At 37.9% G+C, this 14,795-nt stretch overlaps 1 pseudogene; it reads right to left on the bottom strand.

The window, feature by feature from the left end:
• Window positions 1-303: 303 nt before the first annotated feature.
• On the bottom strand, window positions 304-2,840 carry LOC120292651 (annotated as a pseudogene).
• Between the last annotated feature and the right edge of the window lie 11,955 nt (window positions 2,841-14,795).

The raw sequence follows: 14,795 nt of genomic DNA, 5'->3' as shown, positions 1-14,795 counted from the left end.
AAAACTTTAAAATATTTGTGTGGTACGACACTTCAATAGAAAGTACGATAAAATACGCTAGGATACAACATTTTTATGATGGAGAATCAATCCCTCCAGACATCATAGAACCCTGTGACTTCTAAGTCTTTTAACACGCATGGGAAGTGTTGTGTGGACTCTTTGAGATGTTAATAAGTAGTGAGAAGATAGACAAACTCTGATCAATAATAGAACAAAATCCACTTACTCAAATCTAAAGGTTTCTTTCATCTGAACCGAAGAAACGATGTCACTCCATTATCAAACAGACTGCAATATTCTTCTGTACGTAGGGATCTAAACAAAGGGCTTGGCTTAAAAATAAACAAGGAAAGAAACGAAAGGGAAGAAGAATTAGTGGACGGCATAAAGGGGTTACAAGATTTTCTTCCTCAAACCCCCCAAGAAAATTGAACATGATCGAACCCAACTCTGAAGTGAAGTCTGCACAATGAGAACTTACTCCCAGATGCAATCCAAGCTAGAAGCAAAATCTATTTCCAACAAAACCAAGAAACCAGTGTACAATTGGGGATCTGCAGCAGAACTCACCAGTTATTGCGTTATTTTCCAAAAACATCAAAATGTCAATCTTCGTCGCCAAGACATTGTCCCTCAACTTCTAGTAACTCACAAGGATAGTGGATACAGTCCTTGTATTCTGTTTCTGGTGGGTGTGGCGGCTCAAAGTGTAGCACGGCTATCTAAGGCTTCACCCTTATGAGCCCGACATGTATGTATACCGTGTTTGAGCTCCCACGATCAGCTCTATGACTTTCGCTGCATGAGTAAACATAATAAGTAGCCTTATCTTAGCCAACGTGAAAAGTAGAAGCAAAATGGACACAAATGAACACCTGTAAGAGCCCCAACAAGGGGAACAGGTTCCAACAATTTCTCTGCTTTGTCGAGCCTTTCCCTGAAATATCAGAGAAGGAACGTGGTTTTCCATGAGGAGATTCATCCCAGAAATGTAAACTTCGCACTGGATATAATTTCTAGTAGCTATAAGTATACCTTGTGTATTTGCTAAAAAATGGATCTCTCATGAGGTAGAGTGCCCAGAGTAGCTTTCTTCTTTTCAACTACTTAACAGGGAAAAAGAACACAAGTTGACAAATCTTGAGAGAATCATTAATCTGGACATTAGATGGCTGAAGAAAGGCCAGTCCAAAAGCATTGTGATGCAAGCCAGGGCATGCATGCTAAATGGACAAATTCAAATGAACGAATACATAACTATAGACTCTAACCTCATCTTTTTCTGAAGTGGTGTACTGAAACTTACGGTCTTTACTACCCCACCCAGACAAAGTAACTTGAGGAAAGACGCCAACGCCAACCACATCCATGGCCAGTGAAAGAAACCAAGGAGTCCAGGACTGAGTTCCATACTTTCTAATAAACAAAACATAGATTAGTGGCCTTGCAATAAATAGGATCTCCCCCATGAGAAATAAAGATCCATGAACACCCTTCTCGGACAAAATAGATGACAATGTTGATTTCTCTTCCTTTGGAGCTGTCATAAAAAAAAATGTATCAGCAAAAGTACATCATACAACTTTACCAAGGTTCAACTAACAACCTCCTGACATGCCTACCAAGAGATTCCATAATAGCATTCTGTTGCTACGCCCTGCGCAACCACAGTGGGTCAGAAACCATTCTAGCATTCTCTCCAAATCTACTTAACGCTGACAGTGCTCTTCCTTCCAGATTCCACCCATTCTGCCCAAAGCCGTTCCTGAAAGAACCAGGCCCACTATAAAATCCAGGTTTTCTGGAATCTCCAGGTCTGGACTGTGAGGAGGAAACTTCTGATGCCTTCTCAGAATTTAGAATCTCTCCGCCCTGTAGAAGCATCTTATAGCCACCATTCCTAAACATGGCTAACCTAACCAAAAACCTGGTTCAAACAGACTACCAGAACATCAGGAAACTACACAAACTATGGCTACATGAAAATTTAGCTAACATCATCTAAACTCACTTAATAGCCTCTGTAGCTGCAATGAAGTTCCACTTCTTGGTATCACCATAGTAATGTTGTGCGACAACTTCAACAAGTGTTTCCAAGTCCTTCAATGCAGATATGCATAACGAATAAGGAAATGTAGAAGGCTCAAGATGACGAGTGTGGATCTGAGATGCGGCGGTATCAATTATGTGTTCATTGACGGCAGTTATGACACCCAAGATAGCAGTCACTGCAGTAAAATGACAAACTTTCCCAATAAACTTCAAATTCTTTCATTACACATGAGGAAAAAAATGTGGAAAACAATAGTCAAAATTCTATAAGAACAGCAGCCTAAATTTTAATTAACATGGGCTCCCGTGTGCACAGTTTACTCCTTGAATAAAGCCCCACAATTTAAGGAAGTGATGGCCTATTGGTCAAACATGCTTTCTTGAGGTTCTGTATATGTGGAAATTTAAATCAATGACAATACGGAATGTACGGTTCCACTTTGACCAAAAAATCTCTCCTATTCTCAGTGGATGCTGAAAAGGTCCTAAAAACCTAAATTGAAAAGGAGTAGTTTTTTTTTTGGTCGGAGAAAAGGAGTAGTTAAATGTAAACAAATTCTCGCACTTGTATGTTCAATTTAACCCAACTACATCTCATAGGGCAAGCATAAAGGCATTTGATGCAGAAAAGGTTTTTCAAACCCTAAGTTGAAACACCTAGCTAAAAGTTACCAAATTTTCACAAAACCTGCTTCTGGTCCTATCTCTGAAGAAGAGAATCGCTCAGGCAGCAGCCATGTCAAACCCTGATGCACGGTTAAAACGGGCAGATGACATGAGGGCATAGGTAGAGAAGAGTCTGCTTTCATCAGAAATCAGCACCCATGACATTATAATTTACCGAAAACTGTACATAGAATAGTCCAAACCGATCTTAAAAAAAGCACACAGATAGAGCTTTTGTATGTTAGATCAAGGATATCTAGTTATGGCTGAAACAATTTATACATGCCAAATATTCTATGGGTGAAGCAAATAAGACTTTTTTTCCCCACCCAGACAGAGAGGTATTGATACAGATAGATCAAGGGGGAATATAGATTGTAAGCAACGAGATGCACATAATTGAAATAGAAGCTAGGCAGCATCCAAGTTAATGCTAGGCTCTAAATGCATAATACTACCATTTTTCTTGTAAATTTAAATCAAGTTCTGAATATGCTATAAATAAAAGAGGGTGAGCAGGGAAAAAAAAGCCAAAATGCAGATGTCGGTCAAAGACATATCTTCTCGCTTTTTTAATAACTTTCAGTTGTCCAGCTCACATAGAGCTTTATGTCAATGCAATTGCAGACAATAGATCACTACAAGTTAGTCAACCGCGAAATCTTCCAAGTAAAAACTATATTGAGAAAGGAGATACAACAACATGATAAAAATTTATGCAAGAAGATCCACAAGATCCCAAAAGACTCGACTATAGAATTGATCCTCCACATGATGGCATTTGAGAGCCATCAATTAATTTACTTAGGTTAAGATTGCCAAAGATAGTGTGTTGTGCTCTTCGACAAACCACGCCCCTTAAAGAAGTATAATAACAAGACAATGGAACTAATTAAATGGCTTCTTATCCTCTCTGTACAATGTTTTTCCTTCCAGCACATATAATAATCCTTCTTCCCAAACTGAAGCTTCCACCACCCAATAAAGACCCACAATGATATGAACCAAAATCTATGGCAACCCATTCACAAGGAGTGCAATGAAAGATGGCTTAAGCCTTCTTATGGATATGACACGTACACATCAGCCAACTAGGATAATTCCAATAGAAATATCATTAATGACAAAGTCCTCCTCACCCGGATGCCCAGGAACGGGCTGCATCAACACTAAATAAATACTGATGAAAGGAATGCAATGGGCCCTGTTACGATCGATCATCTTTCGTCATACAACTTCGAAGACCCATCAAATCACAGAATGATATAGAAAGGAACAATACCATATGGGAACATTTGTCAGGTCACTCATCCTAATAGTACTAATTCAATCTTGGTTACCTTTTGACGAGGGATCTACTGAAAAATGCTATAATGGGGGAAAAAAACGAAATACCAAGTGGAAGTTCAGTAAACTTAACTTTGAATTTGGTCCTTTTATGTGTTCTACACACTTGCTTTCAAGTAAAAATAATCCGTTTCGCTCGATCCAATACAACATCTTCTAAAAAATTTCCTTCTAATGTCTATTTGAACTTTTAGGTACTCATTTCTTTCCACATGCTTACCCCAAAAGTTTCTCGTACAAGTTGAAAACAGAAAAAGAAGTCTTTTCACTTGCATATAATTTGATTAGCAAATACTCCATTTTTCCCTAGCTTAAGCCTAGACCTTTCCATACAATCAGAGAAGTGGCCAGTCAAAAACATCATATTTTTTACATTTCCTACAGTTGTCAATTGGTAATGGTGGGCACTCGATTCATCTTTCTAAGTAGACAAGACTTAGCAATATCGCTGAAACTTTTATGATGGTCATGACTCTCATAAACAAGAGCAGTCACTTTCTGACGAAAATTAAGATTACCCACATACAAACTAGCTCACTGAGGGAAACTTTAGCAGTTCTTTTATGCCTCCGAGAACTTGCGACTGCCCCAGTAAAGCATTTTGCGGATTACAAATAGTAGAAGCACATAAAAGTACAAGTACGCCTAAATTTATACGACTAGCCAATCAAGGGTGCTTCTTCAGCTCTTGCTTCTCGAGAACTTCTACTGAAACTTCCCTTTTACACTCGTACTATTTGAACAAAATCACGAACAACAAGAATCCCCCTCGACGGCTGAGAAAATTTACTTCACACCAAACTAACCCACCAAAAGAAAAAAAAAATAATCAAAGAAGAAAGGAGTGGTCATGAAGTGAGTGAAGGGATGGAGGTAATATAATCATTGAACGTGGACAGAGATTCAGGCCCGTGGAGGTATCGTTTGGCAAGCAAAGCTGCTTCCATGACAAGAGAGAGGACGTCCATGGCATCCTCGACTTCGTATATTCATCCTTTGCATAATCCATCTTCTTCAACCTATGCTTGAAAACTTTTCTCATTTCAAATTCCAGATTTCAACCATAGTTCTCTCTCTCCTCCAACTCCAACGGTCCCAACTGTCAACGCTCCCAGTTTATTCAACTATTGTCCCGAGACGTACATTGTTGGCTTCGATGGTCTTCAGGAGTTGGAAGAGAAAGGCAATCTCTCTTCAATTTAGGGACGACCCCGAGGATGGCTCTGATCAGGTTATTCTTCTTCCTTACTTCAAATCTCTTCATGTTCCTCATCTTATGATCAGTGCTTTCCCAGTCAGTCTCAAGAGATCCTTTCCATTCACCAGGATTCCATTCTAGCAAATGTTTGGTCGAAGAAAAGTTGTAGATTTAGGTGTTGTTCCAGTTTTGGACTCTAAATTCTATCAGTGGTACCTGAGGCTAAAACCTCACATGATACATCTCCGGGAAGGAGCCCGAATCGACCTAGCTTTGGAATTTTCTTGCTTCGAACTTAATCCTAGAACCTGGCTCGTTAGGTTTTCCTTTTACCTTCTGGTCTTCCTCGGCTAACTGCGTTTTTCTCCACCCCCGAAAAAAAAAAACCCACCCCGGGGACCTCTATCCATCACCCTTCTGGACATATTTGCTATTACTGATTCATATGTTAATGACCCGACCAATAAAAAAACTTTCTTATGATCCATTCATTGAAAAATTTGGTGAGCTTGATTTTCATATGTAAGAAATAGAAAAGGTAACTTCGTGAGCTTGATTTCGTTTATGATGGACAACATGTACGCTTGCTGTCATTTTTCAGATAATGATGTTGCAAATGCTTGGACTTTTATTCATTAGATACCTAAACTTATCTTTACCTAATAAGTATCTCAACATGTTAAATTTTGCTCTATGAGAGATTTCTGCACCATGTCACAAAATTATTAGCAATGCATTACAAGTCTAACTAGGTGAAAATGTCGCATCAATCTTTTTAAACTCAGCCTGTCACATATTTGTTCTTTTTGCGCTTTGGTCTTTCTTCTTCTTCCGCACTCCATGGCCGCTGACTTTGCTCCGCTCCTCCACGGCCACTGTCATCAGGTTGCAACAGCACCACCACAAACTCCAAAACCGAATCAGTCGACCGTACTCAACATAATGGATAGCAGGCAGCAACGGCTGCTTATAAGGTTCCTGCGTGGGAAGTTCTCTTTCGGTCTACACAATATTGTACAGCATCCCTATATAGCAGCAGCTTTTTGCCATGCCGTCGTTTCTAAGTTCTTCTACGTCAAAGAGATGATGTTACGATTATTGATCTCAAAGGGTAGTCAGCAAAATTGATTTGCAAGGTTTGCATTTATCAAATTTTTGTTGGTCGTTTAAGCCCACCCATCAAAGACCAATGCAACATTTGATACACTCAACGAGCCAAATTTATAAAGGCAGAATTTTCTTCAACCATACCTCTTATTGGTGGGTTATAAATTATGTACATGAGCTGCATATAAATTTAATCAAAATTGAATTTGAGATCTATGCTTGTAATCCACCAATCAACATTCTAACTGGGTTGTAGGAAATATTTTGTAATCATGAAATTACTCTTTTGATGGAATTACTATTTTCTCCTCTAATAATGTACCTTCAATTATCATGAATTCGACTTTTCATTCCTTAATATCATACCAAATCAATTAAGTTCAATTCTCCGTTCTCTCACTTGATTCCATCGGAAATGGATGAGTTCTACTTCACATTCAAGAGGGAATTTATACCTATTAATTTGGCGATGTTATGTTGAGCGAAATCAGAATAAATGACATGTTGGATGTCAAAAATCTACATTTACTAATTTATCAAATTAAGTTAAGTATCAAAGAAAATCATAGAACTGTCTTTTTCTTTTCTTTTCTTTTTTCTATCTTTCACTTTGCCAATACCAAATAGCTCAATTTGCAAGTAGCAAAATCCTCTTAAATCTTACAAATAGATATCAATTTAAGTCGGTACCATGCACTAAATCATTGATAGAGTTGTTGCCTCATGCTATTATGTGCTCCTGGAAACAACACGTCATCTCTTCACAGGGCATACACGCACACGTAATCTTGTATCAAACTTCTTGAATTCCTTCATTGTCTTCGGGATAGAATACTCACACGAAAATTAACTTTTGGTAACCTAACATTGACGGATCAGGCGACTAATTGACAGGGTTGTCCGAGAGAGCGTAAATATTTTTCATCTTGTGGGGAATAACATTGCAAGTTTCGCTGGAGTCAATCCACCAACCTTCATCATCGTTCGCCATGAGAACCCCATGATCATCGCAACCACGTCATTGTCCTCCGCCAATTGGCTTCATTCTTCTTTCGTCATAGCAAAAGGAAGCCCCATGATCCATTTTGCCACTCCGAAAGCAAGTCTCGTTCAAATATTCCCTAAATTACTAGATGCCGGTTTCTCAACATCATGAACTTTGTTCACTTTTTGCTTGGTTTTCAAATACATCATGATTTCTGGCCTAACTTTCAACTTAAATGCATTGAAGCGATCGATCCAAACTCAAAAGACTCTTTCTAATGCTTAAAAGCTTTTGGCAGTCTTTCCATGGAGATGGAAGTTTACCAACAATAATAGAAACGAGAAAAGTCTTGGAGATTGATTCATCCGCATCTGCATACGCAGTTACAATATCTCTCAATTCGTTGACTTCATCGGTGATAGGCATAGAATAATAATTTTATAATTGAGGTTCTTGTTAACCAAGAAAGATGTTACTGGTGTTCTCATTTATGTGCCTCTATCGGACGCCTTTCCGAACATCATTAGCCGTCGATTCATGTGAGGATGTTGAAAAGAGGGTTGTCCATTGCGTCGTGGATCATGAATAGGCTGTTTCGGTCATTTTCCATTCGCTTCTTTGGATCTCGATGAGTTTCCTATTGGAAGATTCATCTCGTACATGTAGTTCTTAGAGCATAGCCAAACTGTGCAACAATCAATTGGCAGCAAATCTTCGTGCTCCATCTCCTGTGGTTGAAAGCATTGAATTTCTCGAGCTTTTCCACGTCTTGAACTTGTGCCTTCGGGAAGACGTAATCCATTTGAGACAATAACTATGTTAAACTTGCCGTGGAATAAAGGTCGCAAATTCAAGTCGAACAAAATTGAAACAGGAAATTATAGAAGAATTGGACGGAGACACGGCATTACCTGTTCAAACTCCACCGTTCCAACAGAGGATCATTTAATTTGCTCAAAGCTGGTCAAATTTGTCTCATGGCACCAGTCCCTTCTTCTTATTTGCTTTTCTTCCTTCTTCAGTATGTAAGTCAATAAATATATAAATATCAAATATCAAATACATCAAGAATCATATAAAAAATATTATTAGCAAATACACACACACACACACACACACACACACACACACACACACACACACACATATATATATATATATATATATATATATATATATATATCTCTCTCTACAGGTTGTGCGAAAATCGCCCTAGAGCTCAAATTACTCATGCTTCCTGAAATGGATTAATATCTCGTTATTTCCTCATAGGTTATTGATCTCACCTGACAGACTAAATGTGCAAAATGCATTGCCTGAAAATAACTCCAGCTAAGTCTCATGTGTTGGAGCTATGCGAGGCTATGGAAGCCTGCATTTGTGGCTAGAAAACTTTGTAATTGCCTAAAGTACTCGTTGATGCCATCAAAGCGCAAGCGCACAAACATATAAAGTGGGTAAACCTCACATGAGGTTGAGTAACATAGCACATTCACATAGAAATTTTACACGGCTATTTGCTTTTAATGGTCACTTTAACAAATCTCTAGTTCTTCATTTATGATTCTTAACCATACCTTTGATAGATGTCCAAGTTATGACTTGTAAATTTAAGTAAAATTAAATACGAGTATTTTGCATACTTGTAACCCATCAATTAGAAGTATGACGTGGAATGAGGAAAACATGACCTATTAGACAATATTCTGTAATATAAGTATTTTGGTGCATGGAGAGGGAGCCTCTGAGGAGTTGATGTGCCTTTATTGACACCTAACTCACTTTGCTTTTTGTTTTCTCCTTTTTTCTTAATTTCTCAACTATGTCATATTTTGTGTTGCTTGCTTCCTTTTAAATATTGCAGATTGCCTCAAGAAAAATTAAGGACAAGCAGAACAAGAGATCCCATAATTTGTTGTCTAATATTGAAAATAAAAAAAAAACTGCAAAGCCAATAGTATTGATAACATTTGGGCCAAAAGTTGAAAAAAGAAGAAGTAAGAACATGAGTGTCCGATAATCAAATTTATTACTTTTGGCGTCCTAAACTTATTAATTTTTCTTTAAATTAATAAGTTAATGAAAAGCAAATCGCGGATGTGCTCCGCGGAAAAAGAAACCATTATTTTTAGAGCTTAGAATTAAGCTTATAAAATAAATAGTGTCTAATGTATGATCTAAAATAGATGTGGTGAATCTAAAATAGTGGCCACTCAATGAAAGTGCTTTGGAGCATTTTTTTTTTTTTTTTTTGGTAAAGAAGTGCTTTGGAGCATTACTTTACATTTATCTAACAAATTAGATTCACTATATCTACTTTAGATCTATACAACAGACATAATAGATTTTTATGAGCTTAATTCTAAACTCCAAAAAATAATACTTTCTTTTCTTTGCACTAGAACATCAACAATTTGATTTTTTTTTAACTTATGAACTTTAATGAAATAATTACTTACCAAAAAAAAAAACTTTAATGAAATAATATGACAAGTGTACTGGAAATCCTAAAAATTTGTCACAAACTCCTTAGAGGTTCTCTATCCATGCACCATAATACTTACATCATAGATTACTATCTAATGGGCCATATTTTCCTTATCACATGCTATGCCTCTAATTGGTGGGTTACAAATACGAAGACCACTCACATTTAAATTTAATTAAGTTTACAGTTCATAATTTAGACACCAATCAAAGATATGATTGGAGGAAATTTTCCTAACCAAGTACGGAAGAAAATATTAACAATGATTAAATGCAACTACATCGTTAAATAATGAGGAAAATCACTTCAAATTAGATAAATTATCATGACACTCTTAAGGTTCCATGAACGTGAAACCTCATTCTTACATTTAGGGAAAATGTTATTTTACCCTCATAACTTTGAAGTTCTTCATTAATTTGCATTCCCCCTCCCCTAAACCTGAACTCGTATAATTATACACTAGTTAACCCCAATAACCTTTTTCCTTAACATGTACCGTGCACATGCCACATCTGAAAGTTCCAATTTCAATTAATAATATGTAGGAATTTGAAGACAATAAATATCATAAGTGGAAATTTCAGTTGGATTATTAACGTTGTAGTGAAGGAAAGTCCGAATTATTTTTTCCATGTTCATAATTATTAAGTTGCTTGATTGATAAGTCAAATTATCATACATTTCAATTGTCCATATTAGAACTCTAGAGACCTTCAAATTTCAAGCAATACAATTAGATAGTTCTACTTCTACATTATAACTCGGAAGTTATTGGTAGTTGGAGAATTCCTCTCTCTCTCTCTCTCTCTCTCTCTCTCTCTCTCTCTCTCTCTCTCTCTCTCTCTCTCTCTCTCTCTCTCTCTCTCTCTCTCTCTCACAGATAAAGAAAAAAAAAAGAAGCCTTCCCATTGCTCGAGAAGAAAAAGAAAGCAAGTTGAACTAAATATACTATAGTATAGCTGTCTGAATGAGTTTGAACACATGTGAACATGTTGATAACTTGCTATAGCATCTAAAGCGAACATATTATTGAACTAGACTTACAGGCCAAATTACATAGCTTTCTAAATGACTTTAGGCCCATTTGAAAAAAATTGAGCAATTTGAACTATACTTTCCATTAAAAAGGAAAATTTAAAGTGGCCCTACTCATGTTTTGGGGGCCAGCAAGCGCACAGAGTCAATTAGAGTTGGCCGCTCTAATTGACCCTTTACACTCGTAGGCCCCCAAAGAATGACCAACATCTTTCCGTAGCGTAAGCAATGCGGCAAGTTTTTATTGGGTGTTAGGTAGAGATACCAAGCATCGATCTTTTTGCTTGCAATGTTTGTTCCTAGAATGGCATACATTTTTAGGTTGCTGAGCCTAGGAAGATCTTAGAGTGGACCAAGATGTAGATCCTCCGTTGCATGAGGAAACTCTCTTTCCTTTGCCTTTTGTTTCTGAAAAAAAAAGAAAATTATTATCCTGCTATGCACGAAAATAGACTTATAAAACCAAGGAGAAAGGAAGAAAGAGTAAAGCGTGATAGATCGCATTATACTAGCCCTACAGACCCATTCTTTACGCAATGGAGGACCTCCATCTTGGTCCACTTGAAGATTCCTTCAATTTGCGTAGGCTCAACAAGTTAGCAACGTACCTCATTCCAAGAACAAACACTGCAAGTGCCAGTTTGTTGAATAAGCTTTTCATTCCACATAAACAAAATGATCAATGCAAGATATCTCTACCAAACACCCAATAAGAGCCTGCGACATTGCTTAAATTTGCCGATCTTAGTCTTTTGATTTAGCCCAAACATATAAAATAAAATAAAATAAAATTGCGTTTGGAGCACTAATTCTAAAAGTCTCCATTGGGGAAAAAGCAAGATGCTAGTCATTCTTCGAGCCTACAAGTGCAAAGAGTCAAAGAGTGGCCCACTCTAATTGACTCTTTTGGATTTGCTAGCCCCAAAAAAATGAGCAAGGCCACTGTAATTTTCCTTTTTGACGGAAAGTCTAGTTCAACTAGAGTTAAAATGTCCAACTATCATCACCTTCTGAGTTAGAACCGCTATTGGGCATATTTGCCTAAAGTAGTTGCCTAAAATTTAAGGTATCTCTATATTCCCAATATGGACATATGAAATGTATGGTACTCTAATAGATTTTTTGAATTATCAATCAAGCTCTTTAAACGAATTCGGCTTTGGTTTTGGGTTATATATAAAAGTGTTGTAGGCCATCCATAAATTATTAAATGAGTTTCGACTTTGAGATTGGTCTTGATAAATCGCATTTCAATTTGAGACATTAATCTCAATAGTTTGTTTAAGAAATGTATATCTCGCCACTAAAGTATGATTTTTATTTCGTAGACGCTTGCAAAGCTTAATCTTGTCCAAATATATCTGGATAACACGACAATTAAGCATTAAACATCTTTTAGCTACTCAATTTGATATGCTGGATAAAGGTGAAGATTCAATTAAGGAGTGTCTGGTATGAATTACAAAGCTATGAATTATATCTATCAAGCTCAACGTTTGTTGTGTTTTTTTAGAATTTTTATAATGGAAATGTGGCCACAAAACCTTAAGGACATTTTATTTGGAAAAAAAAAACTTGAGGACATATGTAATCGCGTCTAAAGTCACCCGAAAGTTTACTTTCGCAATTTTTTTTTTTATATATTTAATGATATTTCTATTTTAGCAGAAAATTTAAAAATGAAAGTGAAGATAAGGGCTACGAGTATACGACTTTACGAGGGCCTTCCGGAGATATTTTATTGTGGGGCCCATCGTTCTGACAGCCGTGATGGCCGTTTCACACCCTCTGGCATATCATGCACGCAGCTAGATCTTAATATTTTAAATCTATTTTCACCAAACCGTTAAAATGTCCAACAACTCATTAAGAGCCCAACCCCAGACGTATGAGTAAAAAAATTGGGTCTGTCTTATTTTGACACTTCCAAAATGCGTCTGAGTTTCTCTCTCTCTCTCTTTTTTTTTTCCTTCTGGTTTAATGCGAGTGTTGCAAAATGATTGCACATAACCTAAATTAAATTTTTAAGCGAAAAAAGACGGCTAAAATAAGACAAGAAGACCAAACTTGACCTTTCGGTCGCTCCTCGCGCTGAATTTGGGATACATGGCTGGAAAAGTTTGCTGTCACTGACCGTTAGCCTAGCGGCACCCCGGAGTTGCTGGAGGCGTGAAATTGAGGTTCTGGTCTTATGGGTGCGGATCAAAATCGTTCAAACGTCAATTTGGGAAAGGATGTTTGTTGCATTTGCTCAAAATATGGGTGAATCTGGAAGGCGATCGGTGATTTATTCAGCCTTGTGCCGGGGAACGTACATTTCGTCCAGGTTGAGCCCCTACCCCGTGACCAAGAGCGCAGAACGAAAGCGAGAGGAAAGAGAGGGTAACGAGAGCAGCCAGAGAAGAAACAGAATAGCGCGGGACCACGTTGACATGACAACTCGGGACTGCGTCATATTTGCTCCGGCCGGGGCCAGGAAGAATCGGACAAAAACAGCTGGAGCTCACTTTGCAAAGCTGACCCGCTAGTCAAAAAGATATTTTACGGTCCGGAACTGACGGTGGTGAAAAAGCAAAAAGAGCCTCTGTCTACTTCAATAATTGTACTCTTCTGCATAGAGCTCATCTTATCGTGCTCTGATAATTTGTCTCCTGGTTCGTCGTGCTGGGCAACCCGAGGATCGAGAGGCTTTCTGCGCTTTCTGCGCTTGCATATCGATAGAGTGACTCGGTCGGTGAGTCATGGAGAAAAAATGAAACGTGACCTAGTGCCTGGACGTTCTTTTGCAGTGTTGGTTGGGTCGATTCTTCTCGCACGCAATTCTGTCAAGAGCAACAAGAAGAGCACACGTCGTGATGATTAAGTGTTTTTTTTTTTTTTTTATGTCGGTATGATTAAGTTCACTTTAATCCAATTTAATTTCTTTCCTTTTAGTCCAAGGGGCGTATAATCACTTTTCATATAACTTTAAGTACACTTCTGGAATAATTATTCACTGCAATCTATTTTACGAGCTCCTTTCTCATGCATAGCACGGGTCCATCGCCTAGTATAATGTCATTTATTAAATTCATTTCTTTCTTGTTCTTTATTTTTTGATGCAAATATTAACGTGGGGGCCAAAAAGGACTGTAATTTACAGAGGTAATCTCCGTCTCAGTCCATTCACAGAGCTTCCTTGGATTAGTGCAGAATCAGCAACCTAATAAACAGTGCAAGTGCCGATTTGCTTAAAGACCTCTCATTCCATAGAAACAAAAAGATCAATGCTTGTTATCTCTACCATAACACTAAATAAGGGCCTACCCGCCACATTGCTTACTCTGCTGATCTAACTCTTCTGATTTAGCCTCAAAATACAAAACTAAAAACGTTTGCGTCCGTAGCGCAAACTCTAAAAGTCATCCATCGGAGAAAAGGCAAGATGCCAGTCATTTTTGGGATGCCTACTACAAGTGCAAATTTGTCAACTAGAGCAGCGTCCAGTAATTTTGTGGGGATCTACGAGTGCGAAGAGCCAGTTAGAGCGGCTCGCCTTCGAACAATAATCTGTCATTTGCATTTATCAATGACCATAATTACGAGCTCAATATTTTATGCCATCGCTATATATCAACCATCCCCGCTTTAACATGGATCATTCATCCAAGGCGAACATCTAGCTCAAAAACGTAAGCTCCATGTATAACAAGAACAGCTGGAGCACACTCTACCGACGAGACACACCAGTCCCAGATATTTAGGGTCTGGTACGGACAGTTATGAGTAAAAAAATTGTACCAGTCATTGCAAATCGGTGGGCCCCACCGACGGCTAGATCCCACTTGCATGGGCGGTTCGCGAGGACGCCCACTTCACACGCAAACGGCTAAATCCAGTCTCTCTCTATAAATCTGTCTACTCGTTCGTTC

The sequence above is a fragment of the Eucalyptus grandis genome, chromosome 4 (genome assembly GCF_016545825.1).
Source record: "Eucalyptus grandis isolate ANBG69807.140 chromosome 4, ASM1654582v1, whole genome shotgun sequence".
NCBI lineage: Eukaryota > Viridiplantae > Streptophyta > Magnoliopsida > Myrtales > Myrtaceae > Eucalyptus > Eucalyptus grandis.
The sequence above is the reverse complement of the archived record's forward strand: the minus strand, read 5'-3'. Positions and strand labels throughout refer to the sequence as shown.